The sequence below is a fragment of the Temnothorax americanus genome, unplaced genomic scaffold (assembly GCF_048541705.1).
Source record: "Temnothorax americanus isolate GAGA-0224 unplaced genomic scaffold, ASM4854170v1 Scaffold4, whole genome shotgun sequence".
Taxonomy (NCBI): Eukaryota; Metazoa; Arthropoda; class Insecta; order Hymenoptera; family Formicidae; genus Temnothorax; species Temnothorax americanus.
In genome coordinates this window covers 4,304,858-4,317,551 of record NW_027509547.1, presented here as the reverse complement: position 1 = coordinate 4,317,551, position 12,694 = coordinate 4,304,858, and the positions used below count along the sequence as shown (strand labels likewise).

At 38.4% G+C, this 12,694-nt stretch overlaps 1 long non-coding RNA gene across 1 annotated transcript in view; it reads right to left on the bottom strand.

Annotated features, from left to right (window-relative positions):
- The window catches only part of LOC143902489 (uncharacterized), a 137,362-nt gene that overhangs the window by 119,644 nt on the left and 5,024 nt on the right, over positions 1–12,694 (bottom strand). The gene's annotated exons all lie outside the window — the stretch shown is intronic.

Genomic DNA, 12,694 nt, shown 5'->3' with positions numbered 1-12,694 from the left:
AATGAACTGTGTGATATATTTATTGAAAGATATTTTGGTAATATTAGTAATATAATGATTTTAATCCGGACTAAACAGACGATTAAAGACTTTTGCAATAGACTTAATTTGCTTTCGATTATAATTTAGAGCGATAAAATTTTGTTTAAATCCTTTCCAAATGTTAATTTGATAATTATGTCGGAAAGTATGCGGTGCCTTGCAATGTTCGAGAGTTCGTATTTAGGATAAATAGATAGATCAATATGAACAGATGCGATATATCTATCGTATCATTTTAAGGCTGAAACAAAAATAAATTATGTAGGAGCAGGATTCAAGCGAATTATTTTTTCATGCGACTTTTGGATAAGAGAGTTAGAACTTTCCGATATATACACGTGATTAAGAATTCGTAATCTATATCTATACACCGGCAGTCAGTGTTGTGCAAGACAATCGTGATTATTACCCAAATGAGAAAGTGTATCAAATATACTATAGATGTAACTAACGTGCTGTTGCTATTTAGATCGTATCGATTTATCACATATCTTATACAGAACAACTTTTAGAAACATTTGATCAATCGATAAAACTATCCCTATTTATATCGTAAACAGATTTGATTAAAGAAATTCTTATTTGATGAATATTTGCATTTATTTGTATAATGCACAACACTACTCGCGATACCTACTGCAATACTGTAAATATTTCAAGGCTTTTAACAACCAGGGCTTACGTTCTTTTTGTCACGATGTCATCTTTGTATTCTTTTCTACTGTCATGAATTTATAATCTGCATATCTGTACATCGAAATAAGAACAAGAACCTGTATGTTGCTGCACTTCTATGATGGAAATATAATATATACACGTTACTTGTTTCTTACTAAAGGATCTCCATAATTTTTCGTTGTATATTTATTTCAAACCTATCATGACAAAATTTTATTTTTTTTACTGTTTTAAATCTAGCTAAATAAAAAAGCACATTTTTCTATATTAGCTCTTAATTCTTTAAATTATGTGAGATTATTAGAAAAATTAGTTGAGAAAAAATTAAGCAGAGAGAGAGTGCGTATATCTTATCAAAGTAATATCATATATAAATAGCTTTGCATTTCCTAATATACATTTATTAATAGCCAGAAATATCTATGAATGTGTAGCGGATACCAAATGCTCAACCGAAGATGTAGCACGAAAAAGGAAAGTAAATACGTCCCGATTGAGAAGACACTGATAACCCGGCCTGAGGCCTGAGTGGCCTGTGACCCAATTGCCAACAAATTCACAAATAGTCGATATGCATGCTTCTTCCGCTTCGTAGACGTAAAAACAACGAAAGCGGTCAATATGTCGTATATATTCTCACATTTGAAATGTTTACGACAATTTATCCACATTTATTAAAACCATATTTTTATCCAATTACTTATCTAGTAATTGGATTTAAAACACGTTATACTATTTATATAGAAGTTTCCTATCTAAGCTATTAGAACTATGAAAAATAGAATTCCACCGTTAGCAATTGTATAATTTGTGCCATATAACTTCTGGAAAAAATAGTATATAATATTTTAACGATGAATTATAATTATTATGTCCGGTATTTATTATAAGACCCAAGATAAGTGTCGTATGGTTATGGTCATCAATTCCTTTCGATTTCGCTTGACGTAGCCCAAAAATGAAAGCGGGAGAAAGGTGATAGGTATGAAGTACCTCTCCCCCTTTAGGGGGTGGATGGGCGCGCGGACGGGGTTTACCACGCGCCCGCAGTATAAACCACCCTGCTGGAGGAGCGGCGGGTTTTGGGATGATGTCCCCCATCCCACCGCAGCATCAATAGACAACTCAACTGAGCCGGGGAAGCATGCACGAAAGCGCTTTCCGGGTAGGAGCCCAGACATGGGCCAGGCGCTGGGGGATCCCGGAAGAATCAACGTTTCCCGGGTTTCCGGAAAATAATTTTCCGGATCACCAAAATAATTACATGAAACGCCGAAGCAATGATAATAACAAATTTTGAATATTCTAACAACTAGCTTGAGTGCCCTATATAATCTACATAATTATTTTAATGATCTAACAAAATTTTTAGATTTGTATATAGTTAAATTTTTGGATACTACAGCAAAATCGTTCTTTCTGCATAATAAAGAATAACAATAATCAACATGAACTAATAAATTGATACAAAGAAATAAGTCGAAAGCCTAACGCAGCATCCAAAATGTACTGTAAATCGTGTTAAGTCTTTATCCAGAGAATGCATATTGATGATCGGCTTGATGTTTACATCACGCGCCTGAATGAAATTTCAGCTCTACACCTTATTATACGCGCATTATGCGTTCGCTGGACGTACATCGCATCGTATCCTTTTTGGCGCGGTCAATATCGCGGATAAGCGGTAATGGAATAATCGACGTTTCGTGTAAGGAATATTCGGATAATCGGCTTGCCGATGCACTATCTCCATAACAATATCTGCTGACACAATTTTTCAAATACACAAGCTCGCTCTACCGGCTGCGGCGAGCGTGCCGTAATGGGTACAGTCGCTGTAACACGGACGAAAATGCGTCAATAATGAGATTAATCCGTTTTCGGATTCTTAACCATTCGGACCACGCCGAGATTCCGGGCGTTCTCTCCATCCGAATGCGAATATCAGCCCTATCGACCGGAATAGTTCGGTCTATTTGCTATGCGCTCGAAGACTAATTAATATGATACTATACCAGGTGATTAATAGTCCGACGCATTTGCACGAGATCTGTGCTTATATTTTAAAGATTTTATTTCCAATATATTTCCATAGATTGTATATAGAAATATAGTATTGTTATTAGATTAACATATAATTTATTATCCTATTTTTAATAAAGATTTGATAAACATATTTATTTTCTAAATAAAAATATTATTACAAGAAGAGATCGCATATATACGACATAATATATATGCTATCAAAATTATGCTCATTATCGTACGACATGGTTTCAAAATTGTAACTAAAATATAGAAGAATCCGCTGATATATACGAGTTTCTTATTTTTGCAGCCTTCATATCATTCCTAGAGGTAACTCTTACCACCTCGTTATCTTTGTGCGAGAACGTGATGATGCTATGATACTCTAAAAGGTACCAAGCATACAGCCTTGAAAAAACGCCGACGAGGCAAATCGTGCTTCTCTTTCGCCCATTCCTTTTCGTTATAATTCTACTTCATGAATATCAGCTGTCAAGCAATCTTACTTTTGCGAAATTCGTATAATCTCTTTTATAATTTACTTATGCTTTATGAATGCAAATTTTTTTTACGAGCTACTAATATCTAAATTAATTTTCTTTCATCTACCTATAAACAATCAGCTATAAAAAATTTTTTGTTTTCTTCTGTTATCAAATGCACTATTCTAAATTTGTGTGTGTGATCTGTTCATTATTTATACTCACTAACTTTAAACAATATTGAATATGTATTTCTAATTTTAATTATTTAATTTATTTTAAGTCTCTTTCTCTCTCTCTCTCTCTCTCTCTCTCTACCAAAAGCATCAAAGAAATCAAGGCACGTTAACTCAAAGTATCACATCGTGTGAAATCGAGTTGTGGAAGAAAATCGAAGGAATATCGAATTGGCAACAGTCTTTTGTGACGATTTATGGATTTCCTTCCATCATCGACGCGACGTGTCGGCACTGCCTTTCCTTTCCGCGAATGGCCGCCCCGCTCCGCGATGTAGCATGGCACCACGTGACGCGATTCCTGTGTCCGTTTTCTCGCTTTTTCAACGCATACACACGCGCAATCGCCAATGCGAACATAAATTATTGCGGACGATGGTTGGAAAACAGTTCCGAGACGCAGACAAAAAAAGCTCGCACGATGCATTAGAAATTATAAGTGCCGCATCCCGCGCCACGCCGTTCGCTGATCGGTTCTCCGCTGACTCCCACTGATCTTTTTTCTCATAATACTTCTTTCCTTCCCGGCCACTTTTTCCTCCTCTTCCTCCGTCAATTCCACGTGAACCGGCCGCGATCGTACTTGTCACCGCTCCCCGCTCCACCCACGCCGCTGCCATGCTCTCAGCTTTCTATACGGTTCTCGGACCGGTCCCATTTTTTTACAGCTTCCTTTACCCTCCCCCCTCCCCACTTCTGAGGGAGTCCTCTCCGCTGTCCTTTTCCTGATCTATATGTTCGTCGTCCGTTCGCATCTCCGCTCGGTCGCCGCTCCTCTCTCCCTCTTTCTATCTCTCTCAATCTTTTACGTAGTGGAACGACTTGTCTATCTCGCAGAAAAATATTGATCGTTCACCGAGATACTGCTCGGACTGAAATGAGTTGTCGTCGTTGCCGCGAATTGGCACCGTCATTCGATCGTTATACTAGGTAATAATAATAACTATCGTTACAACCTCATCGCTCTCCAAACGTTATTAAGACCGGAAATAATTTCATTGGGTTGCATTTGTCCAGAATTATGTTTGCAGTTTAGATTTTTTTCAAAATGATATGACGGACGCGCGAGTTCTATCTTGTATACGAGATTCAATTTTATTCAATAATCATAATGCCATAAAAAGCATATAACTTTTATAATTTGTCGAGAAATTATAAGGAGAGTTTAAAAACATAAATCTTTTATAATTTGTCGAGAAAAATTAGTGAAAAGATAAAGCTACTCACGACACTCTACGTTCAATACTCAATGTTGAGGTAATAATCGATCGATTAAGGATCAATATCCTTGTGAGCGAGCAACGGAAACGCATAATCGTCACTGATGATGGGTGCGAGGCATCCGGCGAATGGCTCGATTGCTTTGATTCACGAGCGCATTCGCGGCAGAGCGCTAATTGAAACATATACAGGCGTCGAACCGTTACAATTATCGGCGCTTCCAGCGGTAACATTTAATTTCTAGTAATGAACGCCAAGCCGCGGTGCAAATCCACAGATTCACGCGGATCGCGCGAGCGCGAAGATTAACGAGCGCGATGTGCTCGTAAATTACAACTGCGAGCGGACGATGAGACACGGTGCGACGAACTTTGCACACCATTGCCAAGCAGTCGTTTAATATGCACGACATTTAGTGAAAAAAGCTAAGTCGACAATTTTTGAGAACGGCAGATTTAAATATATCGGAATTATACATCACTTATTGTGCAAACATCATAATGTATTTTTTAAGTTTTCGTATCATTTAACTGATACAAATTATTTAATTTCTCATGATTAAACAACATTAATTATTTTATTAACTAATAGTTCGATAAATGTAATTTACTATTTTTTCCGTATATATCTTAAAATGTGTATATGTGTGTGTGTGTTCTGTGTTTGACGCTCTTACTAAACCGATAATATCGCTTATTTTTTATTTTTTATTTCTTTCAACATAGCGCAATATATTATATCGTATTAGTCGTGGCATTATACTCCCGATAACTCGCAATCCTTAATTATAATCTTTATAACTTTTTCAACCTAAATATCACTCGTGTTAAAGGCGTTATTTTAAATTATTGTGTGGACACTTTCATAAAATAAAAACCAGACAGATTGCGAATTAAGGAACATGTAAGCTGTTCATGATTATTATACGGTAAATACGGACCGAACGCCGATCGAGACCGTGCGTTTGATGTCTCATAACATATGGCATTAGAGATCGCGACAAAAACCAGTTTACGAGAGAAGCTGGAGACCGGAAACCAACAATAGACAAGTTCGAGCGTGAAAGAGGATACGGGAGAAAAATATGGCGCGTTTGCGCGAGTTAGCGAAAAAGAAACACGCGCGAGTGCAGAGGGAAGCGCATCAACGCAACGCGTGTGCGCAACTTTTCTTACAACGACGACCTCGAGGCATCCGGTCTTTCGCACGCATGTGTGTGTGTGCTAAGCACTTCTCCATTTATTAGGTCCTTGCGGCGCGGCGTCGCATGGAAAAACTCCACGGAATGTCAAAGACTTTGAACCGTTTGATATAACTAAACGTCGCGCGTCAATCAATAATGATATTTATATATCGCACAGCTTGATCCGAGCCTTGAAGCGGCGACTTTATTAAGCTAATTGTAAGTTTAGCGATGTGTTTAATCGTCGTGTAATCAACTTAATGTTTAATCTAATTTAAAACTTTTACTTCTCTATTATATTTTATCGAGATTTTTCTTTAAAAAAATTATTAATTTAAATGCTGAAAAAAATATATATATGTCTCCTAAGAATTATTTAAACCAAGTATCAAGTTAATATAATTAAAGATGTGTGTGTATATATATATATATATATATATATATATATCCTTAATTACATTAACTTGCGCGCTTATCATTAAATAAACTGTTTGCTCACAGATAGTAAATTATGTCATTTCATGTGTCATCAGGTGACATGGCAATTCTGCAAAGTGATACGACATCGAGGAAGATCGCGCGTCGCGATATTGTAATCGATTAATAGCCATCGCGAGGCCAAATTTACCGCGTCCGTTAAATAAACGATCCTATCGGCAGGTGCTGCGTACGACGCGAAGAGAAATACGCGCCTCTGCGTGACGTACCCGAAAAAAGAAAAACGAAAGAAAACCATCTTCGCACCGACGCGATATGACGATGCAGGAACGCCGGAACGTTTTACGCGTAGGCGGTCGCGATAGTATCGGATCGGTGGTACTTACGCCCAGATATATCTCTGTACTCATGTGTATACGCACGTATACAACAAGCTCTATCTCTATTACCCGGCTAATTTTGCACGGCACGGCACAGCACGGCACAGCACGTCACGCCACGCGAACGCGATCGGCCTCGGATATGAAGTCTCCGGGCTACGGGACGAGCCGCGCTTACAAAATGTTCGCGCCGAGAAAACGAGGTAGCCGTGAAGCGAGAAACGAGTTCCCGGCGTGAAAAATATTAATTGTAAAGGAGAGCTATAAGTGTTCGATAACTTTGGATACCGCGCGCGACGAATGCGACCACGAGCGTGGTAGCCAACTTATGCCCATGTCTTCTTACGAGCCTGTTATCTGTCGGATGAAATCATTTCGAGCAATCTCCCCGCGAGAGTTTTCTTACAATCACATTTCCTACCCCAGATTAGCTATATTTCGACTATATCTTTATTAAAGCTGTTCTAATCTTGTTGCAATGCCAATCGTTTTAAACAAGTCTATCGAACTGTCTTTTAAATTCTGCAACGGTATGTTTTACTGTCAATATATTCTTAATTCTTTATTTTTTAAATAATAAGCTTAACACACACACACACACACGCGCGCTAAACATTTTTATAATAATATGTATCACATATTCTTCTTTTTTTATTTTTTCTTCATTAGTCTAATAAAATTTTTTAAATACTTCCTAATAATATTGTAATATTTTTTATATTTTTAAACTTCTATAACTATTTTACAACAATATAACCATAAATTTTTACATACAAAATTTGGTTAGCAATATAATTTTGAAAAAAATTTAATTTTGTTTTATTTCGATTTATATTTTTTCTTTATAATTTCTATTTTGATCACACAATTAATCTATTAATTTATTCGCTACACATTTGTAGAAAAAATAAATTAGTTTACGTTTTTAAATATTTGTATAATAGTACCTTTATCTCCGCTTCTTCTCTATATAGCTTCTATCGTAATCGGCGGCATTACGGAACATCGAGTTCGATACAGGATCATTGAGTACTTGTAAAAGTGTTGAGGTATAACGAATCGCCACAGTGGATAATCCACCTTCGTCGTCGCGTTTTTGCGTTACTTTTGTTGCGTTTACGCTTATACCGCCGTTTAAAGTCAGGAAGGCGAATGCGAGACTCGGAGACCTCAGAATACCTGACAAGAAAGTCCCGAAGATCGCGCAAGACTCGCGGCGCGATAATGCGCTTATTCATAGCGAATAATCCGCTTAATATGCCGCGAAACTCAGTTATTAACACGCGCGCGCCGGTCAATTAGCACAGTTTTTCGACCCACGCCCGAGATTAAAATGCTCGGGATTAGTACCGGTAATTATACTGTATCGGGCATTAATTATTCCTCATCCTCGTTCGCGCGATCTGTGCGTTATAATTCTTCGGGAATAAAGCGACGCAATTAAGCGGGCGGATGTTGATGCAATAGTGCAAAATTGCGTTGCATCTGGTTGAAGCATCTTATAACGATTTATTCAGTTTAATGTGGAAATTATTATTATTCTACTTGAGATTGTTATGTTTTATTAAAATATCCACTCTTGTCCAGATAATAATAGACATGAATTTATAATAGAAACATCGTTACAAGTAAAAAAAAAATATATTATAATGTTTTCTGACGCAGATTAATGTGGAGAAAATCGTACTAAATCGTCACGCAACAACAATAAATAATTAACACTTGCTCGATAATACTAAGATATAGTAATATGTGTATCATATTATATATAGTAATATCGATATATTTCTCGCGCAGAAATTATATCTAGTGATAACGAAGCAAGTAACATTTGACACGATTGCTATTAAACGCGATATCGTATTTCTCTGGCGTGATTATGGCTGATTAAATCGTATCAAAGTATCTTGGCGTCGCCGCGGCGGAATTAATGCTAACGCATAATCGTTATTTCTCGTAATGACTTTTTACCGAATCGCAGCCGGGGCCACGCGGAGAAAACGGCTCTCAACTTCGTTTGCTTCTTGCGAGGGGAAAGCCAGCGGGACGTCTCGAAGAGCGCACACGTACATCAACGCGTACAGATATGTACTCTTTTATATCTTTTATATCGTTTCGCGATTCTCTCTCTCGCGCGATCGTCGACCAACGCGTGAGACATTTATCTGGCGTAATGGGCGCGATCAGACGCGATCGAGCCGATCGAGAATTACGGCAGCACGGGGAGAGCTATCCAGCCGGCGGTACGGCGTCGCGTCGATCCCGAACGCAAGCGAAATCGTTGGCCGACGGGATCGTAATTATCTCTCACAGTCATTAGTCGGAAATATATCAGCCGGGTGACACGCGAAAACGCGCACTGACGTGCGTCTACCGACCAATGGACGAATGAAGAAGGGCACGGAAGATACTGATCTCGGAATATCGTATGCACCTTTCCTCGTATGCACCGTGTGGTGCTGCCGCAGGTGACTGCCAATCCGTCGGGGCCGTTCGAGCAATCGGCACTCTTCAACGTGGAGATACTTATTTGCTAGCGTGAGCTTTAATCACTCTCCTTGCAGTTAGCTACCATTGCGAACAAGAATATTATTCCAAATGATATATACACCCGCATTAACCAGTATATCATCACGTTGTATTAATAGTAATGTTTTAGTAGTAACAATGTTACAAGAAAAACAATAAGAAGTATGTGAGAAGTGAAGTAAATTATGATTTTTCATAATTCGCAGATGTATTCCCTAAAATAATCCGTATCTATTTATATTTTTCTCCTTTGAGAGAACACTTTAAGAACATCAAAAAGAAAAATAAATTTTCGTTAACCCTATATTGTGTACGTGTGTATGTGTGTGTGTGATTTGCACAGAGCGTGGGCGTAAGGATCGTTTTATTGATCGTTACTGTCGCACGACTGATGAGCATAGATCGACCTTCATCCTTTAAGATTCGATTACGTCTTTAAAGTCATCTCGAATGCCATCCATCGCGTCTCGCGAGACCACACAAGGTGACCGACCAAATCAGGTGGGTTCAATTAATCAGTGTTTATTCTTTCCGATTCCTCGACGGAGAATTTCGCCGATCGCGTCACCCGATTGAAGATATATTCTTCGGAAATGTCACGGTTAAGGAAGAGAAGATACGAAACGCGACGAGAGATTGGCCACGAGATCTTCACGGGAGATGAAGAAAGATAGAGAAAAGAGGAGACGTAAGACGCGAAGAGAAGAGGCCCCGCAGGCCGACGAAGAAGGAGAGGAGGACAAGGGAGAACCGTAAATTTCCGTTATGGGACTCCTCGTAAAGCCGGCTCCGGTCGGCGCGATAAAAAGGCCAGTCCGCAGGTTGCTGCTCCCGAGGATGACTCCTTCCTCTTGCCTTCCTCCTGCCCCACGCCCTCTCTCTCTTTACGCCTTCCTTTTGGGCAAGAACGACCGGGAAAACTGTGTGGGGGAGAGACGGCGGCTGTCGTCTCCTACAAAGGTGTCCCTTAAAATTCGCGAGACACTACGATCGGCAACGCTAAAGAGAAAGAGGGTACTTGGCTCGAAGAGCCCCCCCTCCGCTCGTTAAGGCGGCGGTGGCGACTTTGCTCATCGGCTCCTCGCATCGTAATTGCTGACGCTCGCCCACGCGAAATTTTGCCAGGCGTAAATACAGCTTAATGTCCTCCTCCCCTTCTTTCGTCTGCTTCTTTTTTCTTTTCCCATACAACATTCGTGTTCTTCCATTACTTGGATGCAATTGACAATCGAATGCCTTCTTATTTTTCTACTTCACAGCACGATACTGTCTTACAGAACGAAGTCTGATTTTGAGGCAAATTATAAAAGAATTCATAACGAATTGCTACAATTGAGACATAAGAGGCTTGAATTAATCAATCTTGCATCGTCACAAAGTCACAATGCAATATTATTATGTTACTATAATAATTAGCTATCAGTTTAATTTATATTAAGAATTAAACGGATTAAAAAACAAAATATCTGTAATATATATTAATGTTTAAAAAAGTGCTTTTAAACGACTTTTAGAACTACATACGCTTGAGGATAAATCTGGAGCTGCATGCTCGCTTTATTCATTATGAAACGGTATAAACCAGGTTGCCAACCGAGATCAAATATTATTTTACCTTATCCGGAAATACCTTCGTGTGAATTTCATACGTAAACGGGCATAATTTGGACTACAGTCTGTGTGCACGACGTCCACATTCAATAATATATCCGGCGTGTTCAATTTGATTAACGTGGATTGACATCCGCGAGGGGTGAGTGCACCTGAGCCCAAAATCTAGAAATTTCGGCTAATAAATAACTGAATCGTTGGGAGAGGTCAGATGGAGATTTGCTTCGTGTCATTCCATCGTCTATTTGAAAATTCGAGTTCATCACCCGGATGCAATATATCAGTTATATACGAGATTTAGGTCAGCACTAAAAGTGGCGTAAATCCTCTGCGTATTTTAAAAGCGATCCGTTAAGCGAAATAATATCGGAATTCGTTTACATGTGCCAAATAATTTATTGAAACTTAATTTTTCAATGGAAAGTATTATCGATTCATTCTTTAAACCCTTTTTACAAATGTAAATATATTCACGATATTTCTGCACTGAATTGTAATTAATTCTTTAATTCTTTAGCCTTCTTTTCTTCTTCTGTGGCTTATTAACTTTTGTTAAGTTTACGATAAAATATTATTTTTCAACACGTGACACGTGGGGAAAAAATTCGTAAAAATAATTTGCACGGCCCAACATCCGTCCGGTTTCCATATCTTCTATATAATTATCTAATTAATATAAATGTACGTCAAAATAACTTACAAGCGTTATTGATGTACATTTACATTACAAGAGGCTCATTGACGTCGGGCCGTATGTAGAGAACAAGAAGATGCTTTCGTAAATAGTACATCCCGGCGATCAATAAACTGCAATTCTATCCGCCGTGGCAGAGTCATTCCGACGTAGTACGAGTAATAAAACAATCGTTTCGTTTTCCCGATTCGTAGTGGCAACTCGAGGTGGATTGCCGGCGAGATATAAATAATGTAGAGCCATCGGTCGTTAGCTCTAAAAGAGCTGCCTGCTTCTCCGCATTTCTTCCATCCGCCGTTGCTCTTCATCCAGAGACAGATTGTCGAGGATCGCAATGGCGAAATCGATAGACGGTGGTCAGTTTCAAATTATTATAACCGTTTTTATCAATTCGCGAAAATAAGATTGCTTGTACATAATCCCTTTAGATAAAAAAATATCAGCATTTTGTCTCAGAATTCAATTTACGCTAAGCTCAATGTGGTCTATTAAGATGTATATCATTTTTTAATACCCTCTCGCTATTATCTGCTATTATCTTGCTATGAGTGTGTCAAACTCCGCGACATTTATTGAGCACCAACAGAATTCCCTCGGTTTGCACGCATGGTCGTTGCTGATTTTGTCCAAACACGGATAGCATGTTCGTGGCGAGAGAAACGCGAATGCCTGAAATGGTTGGGACTTGGTCAATCTGTAAAACATCGGCTCTATCAATGACTCTAAATGCTTTCGCGTTCGATCATGCCTAACTTTTTGTGTGTAATGATTTCTCTTAAGTCGTCAACGAGGGGAAAGAAAGGAAAAAACTGCGACGGTTTTACTACCCACGGCCACGTAGCAAACACGCGAAAGGAGACTCGCGCGTGATAGCCATTTCATGAGAAGTTGCATCCGATTGTTCGATTATAAAGCTGAATCTTTATAAATATGTTTCTGTCATAAAAATGTAAGTGCAAAAGTGACTGGAATAAGGGATAATCAAATGTTCGCGGTAATTCAAGCCCTTATTATACATGTGTGAAGAACAATCAGTATATAATTCAATTATTATATTAAATATTATATCTGTCCTATATATATATATATATATATATATATATATATATAGGATATATAGGATATATATATATATATATATATATATATATATATATATATATACAAGATAG